The sequence below is a fragment of the Camponotus vicinus genome, unplaced genomic scaffold (genome assembly GCF_025532165.1).
Source record: "Camponotus vicinus isolate PSW18456_S1 unplaced genomic scaffold, iyCamVici1.0 SCAF_8, whole genome shotgun sequence".
In the NCBI taxonomy this organism is placed as follows: domain Eukaryota; kingdom Metazoa; phylum Arthropoda; class Insecta; order Hymenoptera; family Formicidae; genus Camponotus; species Camponotus vicinus.
The window spans coordinates 17,160,240-17,183,875 of NW_028141980.1; the positions used below are offsets into that span (position 1 = coordinate 17,160,240).

The 23,636-nt window shown below is 29.5% G+C and overlaps 1 long non-coding RNA gene across 4 annotated transcripts in view; it reads right to left on the reverse strand.

Moving 5' to 3' along the window:
* LOC145975814 (uncharacterized) overlaps positions 1-23,636 on the reverse strand; it is a 211,806-nt gene that overhangs the window by 95,582 nt on the left and 92,588 nt on the right. For all 4 annotated transcript variants that reach the window (XR_014440094.1, XR_014440091.1, XR_014440093.1 and 1 more), the window contains exon 4: positions 3,943-3,986. This is a non-coding gene — a long non-coding RNA (uncharacterized LOC145975814). The remainder of the gene's footprint in view (positions 1-3,942; positions 3,987-23,636) is intronic.

Here is a 23,636-nt window from a genome sequence, read left to right on the forward strand (position 1 = left end):
TTGTTATTTAAATAAATTGGGAAAAAATGTTATATTATTAATAAAAAGGAAATCACTATATTATTAGCAATTATGTAGTAAAAAGTTGAAATAAAAAATCAGTATATTAATTAAATATATTAATTATTATATATTATATATTATATAAATATATTAATTAAATGCAAATATTACATTTTTTAAGGCATGATTTTAAATAAACACTTAATAGATATAGGTATAGATTTTCTCGCAATTGTACACCAATAATTAAATATTTTTCAACTTTTTTCTGTAATATCACCATCCGAATCGATATTTGAAGTGATAAAAGTAGGAAAAAATAGGGAAGAGAAGTAAGCTAAAGATTCGCTCATTTAATTCTACGAATCGAATCGATTGTACAGTTATGCAATGTATCGAAAATGGAGAGGGCTTTCGGAACAAATCCCTGTATAACGAAGACACGACGACGATAACCATGAAATCTCATGACACAACGAATGTAATAAAAAGAAGTTCTTCGTTTTTTACACGTCATGTGTTCATTAATATATCCCCCTTTCCCTCTCTTGTCCTAAAAGTATAAAATACACATATATAAATATATACATACGTCTATATACATATGTATATGTTTACTTATTTCAGAAATATTTCTTCATATCATATTTTTTCATATTTTTATATTTGCATCGTATTTTCGTGTATTTTATATTTCTCTTTATTATATTTCATCTCTTTTAACGCTCCCATTTTTATTTTAATATTCTGCATAGTTGACACATTAATTAATCAATTCAAGCGTTTTTATGAAACACTGGTGGCTCACAACGCGCAATTTATACACGCAGGAATATAGCAAGGTTATATTTTAATCAAAAATATACCGCGAGCAAATACGAAAATATCAGCTGATTATGAAATATTGTACATTTACATTTACAAACTAACATGAGAGCTTATTTTGTGTTTAAATTTATTTTAATGTAAGGATTTATTTTATATGACATAACATGAAAATTTACTTATCCAACAAAATTTTTCTCTTCTTATAATTTCATCAATTTTGTCAATTTAAACATGAATAATTTTAGACGTATACATATATATATCTATTTACGAAATCCATTTTCAATTTTTTTATAAATTCTCACATTTTTTCTAATTTTTTATACTATGTATTTTCATATATACATGCATTTCGTAAAAGTATATACTCAACTACATATTTATCCTTTATTATCATTTAAAACAAGGAAATTTGAAATTTTGTATTAATTAAATTGACGTTTATATAGTCCATTTTTTTTATTAATAGCTATTATTAAATTTTTGCACCATATCGGTAAAATACATATATTAATTAGCCATGATAATATTATATAAGATATTTTTATAATAAATTATATATAGATTCTTTCCCTATAAATATTCCTATTAATCAAAAATAAAAATTGGAATTTTCGACAGAAATTTTTACTTCACCAAGAAAGAAAAATGTAATCCTGGAACCAAATTTTATCTCAGATTTATGTCAGATTATTTTCTGCCATCGGTGTGGTATATTCTTCCAGGTAAGTAAACATTTGTTTCGCAAATGGTGTGATAAATCAAATTCTCAAATACAACAAATTGCACTTACTTTTCACTATTCATGAAAAAGCACCTAAAATACTATCTTCTTCCTCCTGTAAAGTAAAATATATAGGAAAATATAATTTACTTTGCCTCGTAAAGAAAATATACCATACTAAATCTAAACGAGCTACTAGATGGTTTCTTTTATTAAAAATGGATTCTTATATTAAAAAATGGATTCTTATACTAAAAAATATATGTACGAGTGAATAATAATTAATAATACATAATTAATAAATTTAGAGATTAATCATTTAGAGATTAATCAATTAATAAATTTAGAGATTAATCATATTACAATTACATAATAATACATAATTATTTTAGCACGTTAAATCTTAGATTATACTCTTTGTAACTTTCTTCTGTGCAGCATTAGAGAATAACAAAATATTCCATATATAATAAAATTATGTTTGTTTAAAATCACTTAAGAAATTCGCAAATAAATTGACATAAACATCCACATATAAAATTACATAAAAGAAGAAAATAATGTTATTGTAAAAAATATTTTAATTGATAAAAATTGTTATTTTACATTTATTAAAGAAAAATAGAAATGCATAAACTTTAATGAGCGAAATGTTCAAATTTCTCATTAAAGTAAATACGCTATAAATCGTGTAACTGGTGAAACATTAAATATCAATTTGTCCGCACATGTGACTGAGAAATTTCCATCGTGTTTCAAAATTTACTTTATCAATCTCTCTTGTACTCTTTTCGGTTCATTGCCTTTTGCAAAGCCTTTTAGCTCTCAAAACGAGAGAAATCCGATTTGTACCTCTGTTCCGCGCAATGGCTCGAATAAAATTGACCAGATCACGACTATAATATAAAAACGAGGGATAAAAAAAGGAAGACACAATTTCAATTATAAGCGAAATCCATTTGCGAGTCGAGGCGAATCGACTAAACGTGGAGATCGCGTAGCGTTTTCCGCGAACATCGACACTACTGCCGGAAAATCCCGCAGGATATAGTTTTTGCCCTCTATATGTATATAGATATTTTGTCGAGAGGCGCGGAAATAAAATGGATACGCAACGGGACGATAAATCGTCGCTAGGTCCTTCCTAGCGTTTTGCGCCAGCCGACAACCGGCCAGGAACAAAAGGGAGGTGAGCCCCCAACGTCACGTTCGGCCCCAACTCGGCTCGGCTCCGACTGGAATCCGACGAAAATTTTCATCGCGAGCGCGCAGCTATTTATTTTATTCTCATACACACGCGAGAATCGGATCTCGCGTCGCGTTCGAGATCTACGCGCGATAAATCATCTCGATCCTCGGCCAGCAAACGCCACCACGTGCCGCGCTCGAAAACAAAACAGCGAACGAACGGAAATGCAACACACACGCGAAACGGATTCTGAAAAATTCATCTCGACAGAGGAGAGCCATCATGGATTTTTTCTTTTTTTTTTTTTTTGTATTTTTGTTTCGTAAAAATCCCGCGATCGTGATGACAATCAGCGACTGCTCTCTGATTTTGCAATCGTGCCAATTTCCTCCGCAAAGATGCCGAGCAAGATTTTTCTCGCGAATTTTTTATATTTATTTATTTATTTTATTATTATCATTTTTTTAAAGCTATCTTGATTATAAAAAAATCTCGCTAGTATTTATGATTAAAAGGAATCGTGTATGACGATCTTTTTTTTTGTTAAAATCCTGCGATCGACAATTAGAAACTGTTTCCTAATCATGCCAATTTTCTCATGAGTTTTTTTACATTTATTTATTTTATTATTATCTTTTTTTAAAAAAGGCTATTTTGATTTTTTTTAAATCTCGTTACAGTATCTTACTTTAGATTAAAAATAGGACTTATAAAAAATGCATTTATATTTATTATTAACAAGAAAGAGAGGAAGAAATAATATTTGAGAAAAATTGAAAAATGTATTTACTATACTATAACACACTATACTATAACATAATATCAAAAAAATAGAAAATTATTTAGAATAGATTTTAATATGATTTTTTTATCAAAAATATATTTTAAAATAAAATAAATATGAGAATGCAATAAATTTAATAAATCTACGTAAAAATAACATATCAACGTCAATAAAATTTTTAAAATTTGCTTCATTCGATTATATAATTAAAATTCATGCGAGAAAGATAGAATTCTATATATAACTTATTATAAAATAAAGTAATTAATTAAATGTTTTTATTAATTCGAGAGAAACCAATATCAATGCAAAATGACATATGTTGCGATTACAAACATTTAGTCACAATGACACCAAAAATATCATTGAACAAATAAATAATTATTCTCAAGCGGATATAATTAATAAACTCACCGGGCGATAATATCGTTGTCGCTATCTTGTTCTGCATCTCGTTCCTATAAACAGATTGAAAATTCATTTTTTAAAAAAGGGAAAAAATAAGACAGTCAAATATATATGAGCAGATTTTTATAACGCGAATGTGTGCATAATAAAAATATTATTTTATAATAATTATACTAAAAATTTTTTTTAAATTCATTGTTGGTTTTGTTTCTTAGGCATAGTGATTGATATACTGCATGCATCAAAACCACTGCTATATAACGTCTTCGAGACTTTCTAAAAATTTCAAATGAATAAACGAGATATAAATCGCTTGAGAATGACTCTCATAATTGTTAAATAAATTGGCGGATAATCGTATCGGTGTGTTAATTCATCTGATTGTGAGTGATTGTGAGAGCGAACATCATTTGTCGGAATGTTTTGTTGTAATTTGTGAGCGGCAGGTAAATATTGCCATGATGGTTGGCATCGCGTCGTTTTTTTTGCTCTTCTTAACAACCGACAGTGCAATAAATCTCTCGGCTTCAGTTCGCGTTAGAGTCATTCAGTTAGTTAGTCTGTACAATCACTGTCGTGAACGACAGAGTCGAATATCGTGTGCTTGATTCATATTGTTCAGAAAGTAACTATACATCAATTTCAAATAATAAAAAAAAAGATATTTGTCAAAACGTTATTAACAAATTAGTCTTTCTTTGTTGAAAAAAAGTCGGAAGTGACCTCCATGAGCGTGCAGACAAATCTCTTGATTCGTCTAATTTATCAAAAATTTTCTGTTATCTCTTGATAAATTTCCGATAGCGGCTTCAAGATTTCACGCTCTTATATTATTAATTAAATACAGTTGGTAACGGATGTGAGAAATATAATTTTTAATAACTGTCTCGCGAAATTAATGAATGTTTCGCATCCTCGCGCGAATTAATAAAATTTAATTAATTTTTATCGTCCATCCGATTGTATAATAAATTTTAAATTTCTATTTTGCGTGCTTTCAAGCATGGCACCGCAAAAAAAAATATAAATTTACTTATGAATAATTAATTTACTCGATACGAAGAGAACTTTATCTACTTCTTTGTTATTTTCCGCTTCAATCACTTGTCCGTAAAAATCTATTTAAGAAACATTAAATATATAAAAATCAGGCATTTTTCATAAATATGAAAAAAATAAAAATGAGGTTCTTTTTTAAAAAAAAAAAAGGGAATAAATGTGCATAAAGTGTGCGTTTAATTATAAAGTCTTTCTTCATGACAGAAATATTTACTTTATAATGTAATTATCTGTAGTGTTTATTTTGATTCATTTTGCAAATGTTTAGTTTCGTTTACTCTTCCTCTCTCTCTTTCTCTGTCTTTTTCTACTATTTAATCTTAATGTTTTTGTAAATAACATTAATCAAACTGTGTCGAATGACAATGGATTGTGTGTGGACGGCTATTCATATGCTTATTAGTTTTGTGTTTTGTCTTTTAATCTACAGAGAACACAAGTAGCGGCAACTTTTGCAAAATTGCCACTAATTACGCAGCATGCAAATTGAATTTCAACGCTCATTTTGCTCCAGCATCGGGAAACGCATTATTGTACAATGTGTTTCATGTGTCGCACAGTAAATTACGACGAGTACAGAAAGTGTCTATGATGCTTTATTCTTAAAAATTTTCATTTAGAAATAATTTTTACGTTTTTTATAATCTTTTTTCTTCAATTTTCGAAATCATTTATTTACATAAATTTGAAATCATTTATTTAGATTTTTTTTAATCGTTCGTGATTCGAAAATTAATACTTCTTCGAAATTTTAATTCAGTAATTTATTAATTCCAAAGGAATATATCGCTAAAAACAATTACATATATATATATATAGCTTACATATATGTTTTCCACATATGATATGTACTAAGAAACCTATTTTTATTCCGTTTTTTCTTTCTCAACATTGCAAATAGGATTGCATGAGATATTAAGGCCATTTTTTTAATATTTTTGTCTTGTCTCCAAATTCGAAGGTCAAGACAAAATTTTTTAATTGTCGTCAAGACAATACCAAGATTAAAATTGTCAAGATTATTAATCATATTAATCAAGATTATTGATTTAAAAAAAAACTGAAATATGTACATTGTAAATTAAACGAGAAAATCGCACATTTTATATTATATGAACTTAAAAAATTTTATTCAATAAATAAAAATACTTATATTAACAAATTTAGAAACAATTACTACAATGAACAAATATAAAACTTTAACACATAATAAACAATATAAACCAATAAACATAAAACTTTATGCAATTATTTAGCTACACAAAACTTTTCACATGTGCATACATAATTTTTTGATTGTGTGTGCATGAGCCGCGTCTGCATTTATATCACTGTAACTGTCTTTTAAAGATAAAGAAAAAATATATATATTATTTTAAAAAATAAACGAATAATATAAATACACAACAGTAATAATAATTATTAATATTATTTTAGATAATTGTATTAGATAAAAATAAAATCGATACAAAGCAATACAAAACGAGGTTGTTGTTATAAAGATTCACTCAAAATTAAGTAAGACAAGATTTAAGTTTTCAAAGTTCTTCAATACCAATATGTTAAAATAGACACTGAAAATTGAATCAGTGTCAATAATAATTTTGCGAACAGACATAGACTACATATGAGAAAGAAACTTTTCAGAATACAAATAAATAAAAAAATGGAGCATCTTGTTGTGTGCTCATTCCTTTTCTGCCAAACCGTACGTTTCATCTATTTTGTTACCACATAAGATAAGTGAACATTTATATATCCTTCGTCCAATGACAGATTTATTTATTTCATTGATTGCGTTTTATTAATATGTTTATTAATTGATCTCAATCTTAATTTGCATTTATATCGTTTATCAAATTATATTAACTACTGTAAAAGACAAATATAAAACTTGTATAAATGATACATGCTCAACTGGCCTAATATTTCCTAATAATTATTATTATAAAATAATACAATATTTTTATAAATATTGTTTTTTCTTGAATCTTGTGCAACCCTAATGGCACAATTTAAGGCATTCAAATACTATTATTTAGAAAAAAAATGAAATTTATTGTAAAAAATTGTGCATAATTATCGATATGACGCACTCAAACGCAAATAATGGCAAATTTTCCTCTCTCCGGATTTTCTTTTGGTCGAAACAAAAACGACTCGCTCGTCGTCATCCAAGAAACAAGCCGTCGCCGGCCGGGAAATTGTAAACCAACCTAATTGACCGTGCACTTTCTCGCGCAGGTAACTCTCGGAGCTTACAACAGCTGGAAGCTTCCATCCGCACGATAAAGCGACTGAAAGGAAAACTTCCTCCCGTTTTTTCCCCTTCCCCCGTTTACTTCTTCGTCAGTCTTTCACCTCTCGTTTCTTTCTCTTCCTTTTTTTTATGACTTCCTTACGTTTTTCAGCCTCTTCCACTTCGTCTTCTTCGTTGTCCTCGCTGAGAAAGTTCGTTCGACGACGTTAAGTGGCGAAACGGTTCGTCAAGTCGCATATCAAGAAGTTGTCACGAATGTATTACGATACGCGAAAGTTACGCCACCATAACTTTCCATTTTCGTTGTCGGGGTTAAGGAACTTGATTACGAAATCGCGACGAGAGAAAGTCAGAGTAATATCACCCTCTTTTACGCCTCCGCGATTCTGTAACTTTGCAACTGTCTTCGCGAGTTCTTTCACTTATTGTATACGCAAGTAGTTTCATCCAGATATTGACGCACCTTGCGTTGATGAGATAAATCGCCACTTTTTCGCCGAAATTTTCCAGTAATTTGTAAATTGGTAAAATATTATATCTCGGTTTTAAGAAAGATAATTGTTTTAGATTAATATTTAATTATAAAATTATATTTAACTTATTTTAAATATTAATTAATATTAATTTATATGTCGACACATTATTTATATATTAATCTTAATAATAAATTCTCGTAAACTAATATATTTGTTATTCATACATTAATTTAATGAATATTAATTAATATTTATGTATTAATACATTATTTATATATCTCGCGTACTAATTTATGCGTTATGTATATACTAACGTGTGTACTTATATATAAGAACACTATACAATTTTTTTATTTAATTTAGTAAAATATTTATGAAAGAATGTATCGCTCTTTAACAACAGAAGTAACAAACCACAGTTTATAACACTTTGAAAAAAATATAATTAAAATTTATTTCATTCCTTGCTTCTTGCAATGTAATTGTACACGTTATAATTTTAACAACAAAAACGAAGGAAAGAAACAATAAAATTACATTTCGAGTTTTGAAAACATTTTTTCAGTGAAAAAGTCTAAGAAGTTTGATTATAAGTTATTAATTTCTTTTATTCTAAAAATTTCTCTTTCACAAAAATGTAAACTCGTTACAAATGTAAATTTATAAGTTCAAACTCTGAATAATATATGCGCCGGAACAAGTTTCCTTAGGAAAGCAACGAAATTGGCAGTCGCGTTCGCGATTTTTCGCAAGACTCTCAAAGGCTTATATCCATCCGGTACAGTAAACTCGAACGAGTAAAATCGACAGGAGATTCGTTTGGACGCGCACCGGCATCCATTGCGGCCAGCCGCGTGTGTTCCATTGAAAGTTTTAGTGCGATCGAATCTTCGGTACAAAAGGAAAAATACGACCGCGAACATATGAACGAATTCCGAACTTCTTATTCATACTCTCGATCGCGATTGTCCTCGAAGAAGATTCTAATAATAAATTCCTCAAGAGCGCGATCGAAAAAAAAACAATGAGATGAAAAGAAATTTCTCAAGAAACATTTATAACTCCAATATAAACTTTTTGTTGCCTAATACAAAATGTCACAATTCAAAGTTTCGCACAGTTCCTTTTCTTTAAATTATTAACGTTTCCTTTTCTGAACAAAAATTTTATTCCAATGAAGTATAATTTTATTTTACGATAAAAATAATTCTCTGTAAATAATTTTTCTCCAAACTTTCTCTCTTGAAAAATTATTATTGCAAAATAATTTAATGAATAACTTGATGTTTAAAATAATTTCATGTTCATTAATAAACTCATAAATTAAATTAATTTAACTTTCAGAAAAGATAAAAAGTTTGAAAAATAATTATTTAACGCTTAGAGTCATTTTTATCGTAAAATAAAGTTATTTTTTATTAGAGTAAAATTTTTTTAATGTTTCTAATATCAGTCTATATATTTTTCAGAAAATTGAATGAAAGCAATTATGGTTTAACGTAATGAAGAATTTTGTACATTATAATTACAATCTTTATAATGGATCATATCTGTCATTGTGTATACACGACATTACTTTACAAAATTTCTTTATTACTCTGGAATATTTAATATATGCGGCAGCAACTTTACTTCGAAAATCTAATATACAACTTTTACACACGAGATAACGGAACTCGAAAAGCCGCAAATTCTTTCGTCCCGCACGAAAATGGCTATTCTTCTCGAGCTCAGCATGGCACTTCCACTTTCTGAAGTACATTCGCGCCGCGACACAACAAGAACAGATAAACGCACGTTGCACAACCGAGGCCGGTCGCCGGCAAGGAAATTCGCTTGCGGGTTCCAGTTAAAACAGATGGATGGACAAGAAGAAAGATCGAGGTGCTCGCCGGCTTGAGAAAAACGCAGGTGTGCCCGGCAATGGTGGCAAGAGCTCTTAAATCCCTGAAAAAAGGGGAGGATGGAATTTTTCTTGCTAGTCCTGCCTGCCTGATGCGCCCCTGGCCATCGTTGTCCCTCGGGAACCATCATCCTCCCGTCTCCCCACGTTCCGCTTCTCTACCGAACTTAAAATTATTTTTGTCCGCGGCAAGAGAGGAAGGGAAAATATCCGCGGTGTGTTCTTACTTCTCTATTTTTCTCTCTCTTTTTGCGTCGCGCACATTTTTCCAGGTGCAATTCGCCGAAGAACAACCCTTCTATCCATTTGTTCCCGGCAGATAATTAATTTCTGACAAAAAACGCGCTGCGTAGCTTGCGTTACTTTTCTTATGACTAGAGATGTAAATAGAAAAAAAACAAAACTTTTTTCCATAAAATATATTTCTTCTAGAAAAACAAACCTTGTTTTATTTAAAATTTTGTTTTTTTTTTTCAGATTTTATTTAATATCTTCACATTTTAATTAATGTTTCATTAATTTTAATTTTTCGAATTAGATTTTTAAATTAATCATCATACTATTTTAAATATAGATCGCATTTCAATTGGCTATATAGTTATTATTATTTTTAATTATTATTTTTAATTAGTTTTTGTTTAAATTCTCCAAAAACAAATCCAGATGATTGAATGAATTGTCTTTATTACAGATATAAAAATACAATTGTAGTTTTTTTAAAAATATATTTTAATATAAGTGTAATATAATTTAACATTTTTGTATGATGATGAAAAAACAACTAAAGTTTTAATATTTTTCATTTATTGTTTTTTGAATGTAATTTTAATGGATAAAGATAAGATTTTTGCGATTGAAATGATAAATATGACATATATTGGATAATTTTACAGTTAGATGTATAATAAAATTTTTTATTATACAGCTCAAGTATCTCCGAATCATTTCGTGTCTCATGTAATTTGTCGTAAAAGTTTTATTAATTCATTAAAATTACTTTTAAAACAAAATAAAATAAAAATATAAGAACTTCAATTTTTTTATTACGTTAATAAAAAAGTATAGAGAAATAAAATAATATTATATTTTAAAACAATAAAAGAATCAATTTTTTTTTCATTGAGAAACACTTTTTGTAACGTTTGATTTCTATTCTCTAGAAAACAATTTTTTTAGACCTCTAGTTATACTATTCTACTATTCTTACTTCGTTCATTTTAATTAGAGCTCTAGTTAAGCGAATGGTAATTTAAGAGATAAGAAAAAACTTGTAATAATATAAATATTTTTAAAATAAATAAAATATATTATGTAATATATATTTAAACTTGTGTTTGTATTTAATTAAACATATTAAATGTATTCTTTTTAGGCGATATCATTTTATTATCGTTATTATGATTTATATTAATGATTTCTTAATCAAAATTAAAACTTCTTATATTTTTTAAATATAAGATATAAATTAGAAAAACATAAATATATAATAAAAACGCAATATGTGTATGCACATATTTAGAATTTAGATTAATTTTTATTATTCTCGTTATTCTCGTTGTCTTAAGGAAAGTAATAAAAAGTCTGGTCAATGATCCTGTTAAATGTTGCCTTCTTTCTTCCGATTTTTATCTCTTCTATAGTGTTACATTCCCTGCAGCTTCGGATCGGATTCTCTCTTGTCTGAAGCAATTGTTCTCAAATTAAAGAATGAGATCAGCCGGGCAAGAGAGAGGAGCCTTTGACGAAATTGCGCGTTCTCGGTATTAAGACATTGTAATCCTCTTCTTTCTACGTGCACTGTATATTCTTCTTTATTTTTTCCTTTTCTTTTTTTCGATATTCCATGCGTCATATCATTATTTCATATATTCGGACATGCGTCATGTCATTATTTCATGTATTCGTCTGCCCTTCCAGGCAACGACAAGTCCTGTTATCGGCACGACGCTCTTGGATAAAATTCTCCAAGACTTCTCCCATTCTCGTTCCCGCAATAAGATCTATAACGGACACTATTAACGTAATTAGCCCCTAGAATAAGAAGGGGAGAGAGAGAGAGAGAGTGTGTGTGTGTGTGTGTGTCAAGCAAAGCTCTTTACCTCTCGGCCATTAACAGAGACTTCCTTCCGGTAGCTCGGCTCGAATTTCTTCAAGTTCTTTAGAGCATTTCTCGCGCGAAAGCGGGGTGAGCGCTTTATTCTTTTTTAAAGACCACAACGAAAGTGGAACGACCTCGGAAATATGCTGCCTTGCACATTTTTTCATCACGCCGTTAGCTCGCCTCGTCCTCAAGAATAACGAACTCTCGCTCGGTTGATTAAGCCCCGCCTCATTCTCATTTTCGACCGTTTCGCGATTTTTTTCCCGCATTATTTTCGCCTGGAGCGGCGATGCGCTCGATATAATTAACGATGCGAAAGAGATTCGAAAATTTTGTTCCCCTCAGCAGTATTTTATCATCAGCCAGCCGCAAGTGTATTCTCAAATGTAACGGAAATGTGTGAAAATCTTGATGAAATAATTTTAAATATATAATTTGTCAATCACACACACTGACAAGAGAACTTTGCGAACTCGGAAATTTTGATTTTTATAAAATTTTATACACATGTAGGGAAGGGGGGAGAGTCTCGGATCTAAGATTTCTATATGTGTGTAGAAGAGAAGGGAAAATGACGAATCATTTCGTGAAAATCCATAAATAATTATAAGTTTTGGTTAAATTAAAAAAAATGTTTCGAAACAAACTGACATAAGACGCCAAGTTTGTATATTCAACATCGCACTTTGCTCCGTGACACTTTCTTTCTTATTTATTTTCTGTCGGTTTAAATATTCCTAGCTTTACGTGACTTCTAGACAGAGTTCTATCTTTTAAAAGAAAAAAATATCGTTTAAAATAAGAGATAATTATATATGTACGAATATTGAGGTGAGATATTATCAATATTTTCAAGAGGTCTGTTTATCCTAAAATAATTAACTGTAATTTTAAATAAATTTTTTAATAAATAAAGGCAAAATTTTTAATTATAATAATTACACACACACACACACACACACACACACACATATATATATATATTATATTTTTAATAATTATTTTATTTTAATTAGTTATAAATTTTGCTGAAATAATACAATTTAGCTATTCATATTCTAAAGATTATATAATATAATTAATTTTTCCGAAGCACTAATTATTTTCTCAAATATTTTTATTTGTACAGCGAATTTTACGAAACATTCAATTTAGTTCATTGCCATCATCATTTTTGTGCTTGAATCCGAAAGACCTCCAATAAAGGACTATCATGTCCCTCTGAATTAATTGTTCAACATCCAGACTCGCGCGAATTAGATGGCACGCGAGCTGAATCGTTGATGGGTTTCTTTGGCATCGATTAGATTGAAGAGCATGAGATAAAGGGGCAATGAGATCGCGAACGCAAAAGAGAAGGAACGCGGATGATTTACGAACGTGCCGGATTTCTGATCGATCGTCATCACTTATCTTTCTTAGCACGGGATATATATCTCGCGGGCGCAGTGGTGGATATAGAAAATACGAAAGGCACGAATATGAAAAATTAAGTAAATAAAATCCTCCAAAAAGTTTTAATTATTGGATGAGAACCTCGGCTACGTTATTAATATATGTACAAAATATTTCTTTTCCATAAAATGTAATTCTTTTGTGAAAAAAACAATAAGCACTGTTTTTTTTCTTTTTCAGATATTTAACATTTTTTATTTTGATCATTGCAAGAGTTAATTGTTCATTATTTTTAATTTTGATATATTCCAAATCAATTTTTCGTTACTTTTAATTTTATAGATGATAGATTTGAACTAATTATCACTATTTTAATGATTCTTTACATCTTTAATCGTATAAAAACGATAGAATTATATTTACATGAAGTGAAAATTATGCGGAAGTAAAAATTGTCGCCAAAGATAAATATTTTAATGGGGGAACATAATTCTCTTCTTTACATTTTTCTTTACATGTTTTTCTTCTCGAATAAAATCTTTTCTTAAAAAAATTTCTTTAAAAGTTATATACATATATATATATTAGCAAGCATAAACCTTAAAATATCCAGCCACTGAAAAATCCGGCACTGCACGAACGAAGGAGAAAGATAATCGCTGATATTTCTTCACAGGCTCCTAAATAAACTCGCGAGGCGCAATAATTCACGGCAAATGCACGGTGCATCGAAGAAGTTTCGCGAGTGAGTGAATCGCGCGCTGAAACAAAACTTTGAAGGAAGTATTTATCGCTTGTCTCTCCTTCAGGAACAGTACTCTTCTTCGACCTCTCGGCTCGCAAACACGCTTTAAACCCTTCTCTTCGAGTTGCATTCAGCTTGTCACAGCTTCCATGCGTGTTCTGGATATTGACAAGACTGAATTGTCTTCTTTCAAGACGGATTCTCTTCTTAACTTTGAAAAGAGAGAATTGACGGAATTTTAACCGAGCCAAAACGAGAAATGATATTGTTAAATAACCTGTCTAGAAATGCACATAGAAAGATAGTAGATGATAATTAAGATAATTTTTCAAATATAGCATATATTGATTCACATTGTTTCTAGAGAAAAAGGAATTGATTAAATTAATTTACTAAAAGAAACTTAATAAATAGGATTAAATTATTTAGATCTGATTTATAGTTTCATAATCTTCCATCTTAAAATTTTCTGACAACGAAATATTTAACTCGTGTTTACTCCCAAAGGAAATGTAAATTAATTTAAGAGAAAAATAAGGACTTTAATATATAGCAGAAAATTAAAAAAACTTACAGAATTACATGGCTGAAGTGAACAATTTGAATCAGCAAAAACTTTGTTAGTTTTTGTAATAAACAATTGTTAACCAATTAAGAAAATATTATTTACATCATTCGAAAGACTTTAGCTTTGCATGTGCTCTCGTCAAAGTAACCGGGCAGAGAAGACCCTAATTAAGAATGCAAGAACAAAATGCACTTTAAAAGTAGAGAGAGAAGAGCCGTCGAGCTTCTCCCTCTCTTTCTCTTTTGACCTGAAAACAAATGTCAGTCGGCTTTAAAGCGGGCAAATGTCGCTCGCTTCCTGCAAGGACTTCGCCCAGGTTGTAACGATCGTTGTCGTCGTCGAGCAGAGCAAGCGGAGGGAGGTTTTGGCCACGTTCCAACAGGATAAAACCTTGAAACAGACTTACAGGCGCTAACCTCTTAGCTCCTCCGACGGGATTAAGTCCTTTCGAGATGCGCGGGAATTCACTGAATCTCTCCTTCATCGTTGCCGAAATGTCAACTCAGATCTGCTCTGATCTTCCGCTGTTGGGAATCCACCTCGCGTCACTTCCGGTGCAATATTCTCCCTTCTTGCTAATCTGTCCTATCTTTCATTAAAAATTAAAATTAAAATACAAAAATTTCCGACTTTCAATGTATTTATATTATTTCTTTATTTCTTTTTAATTTAATTAATTATCCTATTATGCAAAATTTATGCTATAATTGCATTAATTATATTGTTATTTAAATTTATATATATTATTAACAAAAGTAAAATTGTTTTAATATTAACTTTATATTAATATAAATGCGACATTTAAATTATAAATTAATTTTAATATGGTATTAAAATATTCAATATTGGGTAATTTATTATAAATGATTTATATAATTCATTATTTTTTCTATTTTCTTTTCATTTATTTTTTACTATTTTTAAAATAATATTTATTTACAATAATATTATTATTTATTACTTATTTTTTTCTATATTCCACCATTTTGAATACACCTATAAATATTTCATTATATTTATTATTTAATCTATAGTTAATAGAATCTTTAAAAATTTTCAATTCTTATTGATACAGTTTGCACAGCCTATTAAAATAATAACCATTAAAATAATAACCATTCTTTGTTATATTAACAACTGCTTTGACTACGTGCAACTATTTTCACCATTTTTCCTTTCAAACTATCGTCTGCCATTTTTTTCTTATCCTCATTTTGCCGGCTTGTTCCCGGAGCTTTTTCGGAATTAATCCCTAGGCACCTACTACTTTTTCCTAATTGCTTTCTGCTGGTAATACTTTCATTTCCACGCCTCCGTGCGCCGTTGTAACATGTCTCAATTCCTAAGCGGGCAACCCTCTCTTGCCACTTCAATCCTACCTGTCTCGCTTTTACTCTCAATAGCTCCAGCAACCAGGATACTTAACTTTTTGTGATAAATTACTTTGATTTTTGTTATAAAACGAATATTCAAATCTCTCATTTCCTCATTACATCTAGAAAATATGAAGTCTGAATTTTTTTATACATTAACTTCACTATTTTTTACTATTATATTGTTTTCACGTATCATTAGCTACAATAGAGATTATGAGCAACTAACATTGTTGCCATATTCGCTAGAGGAGCACGTTTAAACTGTCGTTAGGTTTAAGCATTTTGGAGATTTGAACAGCCTTGATTATAATTGCGCTAGATTTGTTCAAAACTAAGTTTCAGTTCAAACATTCTCTCCTTTTGGTGTGAGACAATTGAAGATGGGACTTGTTCCTTGAATCGTCCCCACTGTCAAACGATTCTTTTCTTTTTGTATGACATCATTACTGTGCTATTGGGGCGAATAAATTTATTGTGTCCCGAAAGCCTGGCACATCCAGTTCTTCTCTCTTCGATTCTAAATCGATAATTATAAGTGAAATGGCAAACATATTTGCAATGCAATTAATACATAATACGTTTAAATAATTTCATATTACTTGGCTATCGATAATAATTTAATTAATGCATATATATTTAACAATTTTAAATATTTAGTAAAATTCTTTGTACTTCGTTATTTTCACTACGCTCTTACAAGTTATTAACTATTTATTAAATGTTAAATTAATATATATTAATTAAAAATATAAAACCGTTGAAATCAGGTCATAGGTTTTTATTTTGCCGTTATTATATTTTTGTAAAAATGATAGTTAATATTATATACAATATTACAGAAAAATAATTGGTAATTTCTTTTTTAAAATCGCGAAATCAGCCAAGCACACACATGCCAACTGTCATTTTCACAAAAATATGATAACGACAAAATAAAAGATTATTATTTCAACGAAGTTTTATATTTCTAATTTACAATTAGTACAATTAATAGCAAAAAAGAGTAAAAATTAAAATATGTAAATATTTTCTTTTGTACTCCACTATTTCTGTAGAAATAATTAATTAGTCAAGGTGAAAATACAACGAGCAAAGCACTCGCTAATTACAATTTAAAGTGTGGCATCAAACAAGAGGAAAAAACTGTCGCAATTGATGGATTCAGCGCAATTTTTAGAGAAGAAAAAATAAACTATAAATTACTAACGCAATTACGACAATCAAGTGATTTTTTAAATTAAGAACGAAAAAACAGACCGATAATGTAAAAACCGATAGATGTATATGTAGTTTATATAAATTGTGAATAAATCGAGAGGAGAGGATAAGCGACGTTAAGCTAAAACATTCAGATGATCCGAGAGAGTTCGTATTTATATTTTGTAAATATGACAAAAACCGTGGAAATTTATCTTCATAAGTCTTGAAATCGCATAATAAATAACGCGCGACATATCTCCACACGAAGGTGATAAAAATAATAATAACGCAACGTAAATTTTTTACAATTTCCTGATACTGATATCAAATCTGTGCTATTGAAAAAATATAAAGTACACGTTAAAAGATTATCGTACATTCTATCAGTCATAAATACAAAGCGGATAAAAATAAATTAAAGAGGATAAAAAAATTGGATTAAAAATCAATAAACACACACATATATATATATATATATATATATATATATATATATATGTATAAAATTATTAGAAAAAATACGGTAAAATAATTGAATGTTTGAATAAAATATTTTTGGACGAAAGACACTTCCAAGCTTTATCGCGCTGCGATATAATCGATGGAAGACAATCCTCTTTCAGCGCGAAAATAATTCATCCGGACGAGAAATTTCGAAGACGCCCGAACAGTTTTAGCTTAGCGGCAGTTCGGGCTCGCGAACGTTGCAAATCGAATTTAAATCTACGAGGTATAAATACTCGCCGAGAAGCACGGGGGGAGAAAGATGGGAAAAAAGTGCAGTTACTGTTATCCGAGATAATTAAACGTTCGGGGCTAATTTTACGCGACTGGGAATGAATTGGCGAGGCGCCGCCGACTTCCTTCGAAGAGGAGCGCTTTATCCAAACCGAATTAAATGAGAGTAATTTCCTGATTGTTTGACGCTACCGTCTTATGCACCAGGGATGAGACCATGGCGGCAGGATAACGCGAAACCGGGGAGGGAAAGTGGATTTAAAAAGAGGAACGTGCCTCTCCGTTTTTTCTCACGAGGAGAACGCGCAATTTAATTTAATTAAATACCGACTCGCACACACACAACACGCAAAAAATTCTGAGCGGAACTTAAGGAGGCTTTTCATACCGCGCAATGTGTCGCGCTCCGGAATTTCACCTCCTAAACAACACAACGACCCAGCATCATCAGGGAGTTGAGCAGATATATGAAGGCAAGTGAAAGAGAAGAGAAAAAAAAGAGAGAGAAAGAAAGAGAGAAACGCATACGTTGCATTTTTGCTGGCTTAAATGCTTCCACCTTTGAACTTTAGTTCTTTAATCTCTTTATGCGTAGAGTAAAGCGATAATATTTTTCAATATTTCCAGCAATATTAATACTTAACAAATAATTATACAAAGAATTTCAGAATTGCAATATCCAACCACGAAGTATTTAAGATATTTGATTTTTCTGTTTAATAAGAACTTAATAAATGCTACTACTTGTGTTGAAATCATTTAATTTTTCCTTCGTTAAATATTTTAATATTGAAGCTATAAATTCAAGTTGTTTTTCAAACGTAAAATTAGCATTACATGAAAATCAAGACAAGACGATATACATAAAAATATTATATTATTATTGAAAATTGTCGAAAACTTAAATCTCTTAGTTTTAGTCTTTATCTGATTTTGTCCTGACTTGATTTTATTAATAATTTAATACTAAATTGTATTTTGCGTAGCTAAATAATGTAAAATTTTATATCGCTTATTTTATTTATTGTATTAATTGTTTCTAAATTTATTAATGTAGACATTTTTATTTATTAAATAAAATTTTTTAAGTTTAAATATAATAGTGTACTTTCTTCTCATCTAATTTGTGAATATACAAATAATATAATTTAGTTTTTTTTTTTTTAATTAATAATCTTGACAAGACTAATAATCTCTCTCTCTTGATAATCTTGTTTCAATAATTAAAAATCTTTTTTAAGTTTATAATTTGAGTTTATATAATATAGTGATTTTTTCATCTAATTTACAAATATCTTTTACACATACCTTAGATTTTTTAAAACTAATATTAACTAATATTAACAAGACAAATAATCCCTTGACAATCTTAATCTTATTATTGTCTTGATAACTAAAAATCTCATTTTGATTTCGAAATTCGAGACAAGGTAAGACAATATCAAGACTATTCTTGATATCTCATGCAATTCTAATTTCCAGCAAAGTTAATAGTTATATAAGTTTCAAACTTGTAAAGAATTTAACTATAGAATATTTAAGACGTTCAATATTGATTTTCCTGTTTAGCAAAAACTTAATAAATGCTATTGCCTGTGTGCTATAATCTTTCAATTTTTCTTGCGTTGAATATATTGTCGAAGTTATAAATTCAAGTTCTTTTTTAAACATAAAATTCAATTTTGCAGCTTTAAGAATTTTAAAAAAACAATAAAATAATCATAAAAATAAATATAAATCACAGGGATTACGTTTTGCTTCTATCGACAGAATACTTCTTGATTCTCGTGCCTTATTTGTTCGACGATTTGGCTCGGATTCGACGACAAATTCGCCTGATTGGTGCAGGACACGTGCTGAGGAATACACATGTGTTTTGAAGACATAGAGACAAAGAGAGAGAGAGAGGGAGAGACAGAGAACGAGCCAAGTTGAGAAACGCGGTTAGTTAACTAGTTAGTATTTACTAACTACGAATAGAGACACGTGTCTAACAAAGTGTGCACCAGCAGTCAGGAACAACGAACCTGCGGAGGAGTAGCGCTTCTCTCGTTCTCGACGTCGAAGTGCGTGCTTCGCCAAGTATAGCGCGATGAATGTTATTCCGACAGAATTACGACAGAAATTAACACCACGAATTGGCGTGATTATACCTTATTGTTGTCAACCAGGACGATACTTGAGAGAGAGAGAGAGAGAAATATTCCTACCGTTATTTAGCGACCCATTTAACAGTGAATGTAGCAATCTGGGCGATATTTGCTCAATATTCCTTATATGTGCACATTAATTATGCACAGTGACGTATCTCTAATTGACGTAAACATTATTGTACGCGTATCGCAGGGCATCTTACTGTCTGCGATGCAACGTGACAAACGTTCCGTGATTATAGCAAATTGACATTGGTAATTGGCATGATTACATGTTATTCGCGTCGAGATTGAGATGACGCGCGGTATTCATCTTGATACTCAATGTAATATTTATACCTGTCTACAAGACTTCATTTGATTAACGTTAATATTTGATCCGCGACAAAATGAGATTTTACGAAATAAAATAATTATGCTAGAAATTGATATAATTAATATACTTAATAATCGTACTATGGTTGTAAATAAGATTCAAAAAAAAGATAACATAAAAATATTGCATTATGTGTAGCATTGGAAATTTTTGAAAATTTAAATCTTGAGTGAATCTTTGTAACAAAAATCTTTTGTATTATCTTCTCGATTTTATTAACAATTTTTATCTAATACATAAACAAGATTTGTTTAAAATAATATATATTTAATATATAATCTTTATATATAATACAATTGAAAATAATTATTGCTATTTATGTAATTCGTTTACTTCCTAAAACACACAATATATATATGTTCGTTGTCTTTATGATAAAAACAGTTGCGTGATATCAGAATACAGACTCACACATACACAATTGTGTAGCTAAAAATTGTGTAAAATTTTATATTGTTTATTGTATTAATTGTTTTTAAATTTATCAATATGAATATTTTGATTGATATGAATATTTTTATTTATCGAATAAAATGTTTTGAATTCGTATATATTTTCTCATCTAATTTACAAGTATACATATTTTAACTACTAATTTTTTTAAAACTAATAATCTTGATAAGACCTGTAATATCTCTTGACAATCTTAATTAATTAATCTCTTGACGCTCTTAGTCTTGATATTATTTTAACAATTAATTAAAAATCTTGTCTTGAACTTATCTCGAAACAAGACAAGACAATATTAAGACTGATATCTCGTGCAATTTTATTTAAGAGTTGGAATTATTTCTATAAATTTATTAAATTATATAAATATTTTTATTTATTAAATAAAATGTTTATAATGTTTATATTTTTTAATTACATTACTTATATAATATAGTGATTATTTTCTCATCTAATTCATAAATATATTTCACAATTCATTTGCTCTAATTTACAAATATATTTTCGTTATTTTTAAGAACCAATATCTTTGATAAAATCAATACTCTTGACCAGGATATTGATTTTTAAAAATAACGGAAATATATTTGTAAATTAGAGCGATATAGTTGTAAAGTATATTTGTAAATTAGGCGAGAAAATAATCACTATATTGTACGAATATAAAAAATTGTATTTAATAAATATTGATCTTAATCTTGATATTGTTTTAACAATTAAAAATCTTATTCTAAGTTTCGAGACAAAACAAAACAATATATAAGACTAATCTTGATATTACTGTCTTGAGATATTGATATCTCATATAATCCTAAGTTACACATTCATAAATATTATACACAAAATATTATCAAGGTATACAAACACAATAAAATAAAATATTCTACAAAATCGAAGAAAGCTTAATATTCCTTCGACAGAAGTGTAATGCATTCAAACTATTGAGCAGATAGTGCATCCGTGTTCGCGCATACATGCCGTATATATTCAGGAAGCGTCCTGCGATATTTCGAAAACCGTTTAAAGCGCTACGTGACACACGATGAAATATCGCGGCGGTTATCTTCTATACGGAATGTGTCATATAAGGCATTGATTTTTCATTCGTCACAACTCATCAAAATCATTTTTTATTTATGCTGTCGTTCTCGCGCTTGAAAAAGAAATTATTATAAAAATATAAAATTATTTTTTAATCTATTCTTTGATTTTCTCCTTTTTAAGTAAGTTTAATTTGGAAAAATATATATTATTATATATTATATTATATATTATTATATATATTATATTATTATATATTATATTATTATTATTATATATTATATTATATATTATATATATTATATAATATATTATATTATTATATATTATATTATATATTATTATTATATTTTATTATATATTATTATTAATTGTTCTCTTTTATTTCTCTTCATTGTATCATTTCTATTATATCATAGTCATTTTTGACTGTATTTTTTATTTTTTTGAACTATTTTTTCATCTCCTTCCATATAAAATGTTTATAATATTAGTGATAGAATAGCACACTCATTAAATTGTAAAATATGATATTTTATAAAAAAATATATTTTCAGCGCTATTTTAAAGAAAGAGAGAGAAAGAGAGTAAAAAGAAGAGTAATATTATTTTACGTAACAAATTAAAACGCCTATCCGATAATCCAAGGATTGCGCCGAAAACTAAATTGCATTTCGATAAACGAAAAAAAGGGTAGGGGAGAAGGTGCGAGTGAAAATTTATGCGCAGTGGCGTACGTGTACCGAGTGTCCGCGGAGAACGGTACTATTCCTGGAGGAGTCGTAGACGAGCTGATGGCGCTCGCCACGGGCTATTGTTCGTGGGTGGACGAGAGGAGCTATTAGACGCCTAGTTTAGTGGTTACTGGTCCCCGGTTGCGCTTCTACTATCTCGCTCGACCTCTCCGCCTCGCATCTTGCCCGTCCCCGGTGCCGTCCCAACCAACCCCCCTCGGAGACGACGGCGGTTTGCTCGGGGAATTGGAAGACTCATGGTTACTGACACGTATTCTTGCTTGTTGGCGGTCGCGCCGGAAGTTGCCCGGATGGTCGTGAATAAAATCTTAACTCACACATATATATAGAGGGTGTCAGGGCAATCTCTTCAATATGCAATTAACAATTACATATTTTTTTTCGAAACAATTATGTGTTTTCTTTACACCAATTGATTCCTCTCATTATTTTGTACATAAAAGTATTAAGATAAGATAGTCGAAAAATGAATATTTTACTAGATATTTTTTTTTTTTTTTTTATGGTTTATGTAAAAATTATGAAATTATTTCAAGCCTTGTAACTCGAAAAGTACTCGATGAAAAAATACTTTATTATAATGTTTTGAAAAGCTCTCGAGGTAAGCTTTTTTTTGGGAAAAGATTGCCCTGTATATCTTGCGGTATCTAGATTTTTAAGCCGGATCTAAACTTTTCAAAAATTAATAAAATTATTCGTAACTCTCGATCATGACCTACATCGTGAATATAGAAGGAAAAAATGTCCTCCGAAATATCAAAGTAGAGGTAATTTAGCAAATATTGGTTTTCGGGAACTCCGGAGATTTTGCGAAGAAAGGAACGATCTAATTGACGCCGAGATCACGACTCTAACCAAATTACATTATGATTCTTATTGCAACAAAATCAAGAGATTTCCATTTTCTTCTTTATTATAGATAAAAAATTAACAAATTTAAATTTTAATCTACTTACATTTCTTTCGTTCATCAATTATTTCACATTACAAAGATTCTTGCGTGAATTTTTGGTTCTCGTCTTTGCGTACAAATATGATTACTTATTTATTCTCGTGCAAAATATATAGAGCGAACGGGTGGGTAGTTGTGTGTGTGTGTGTGTG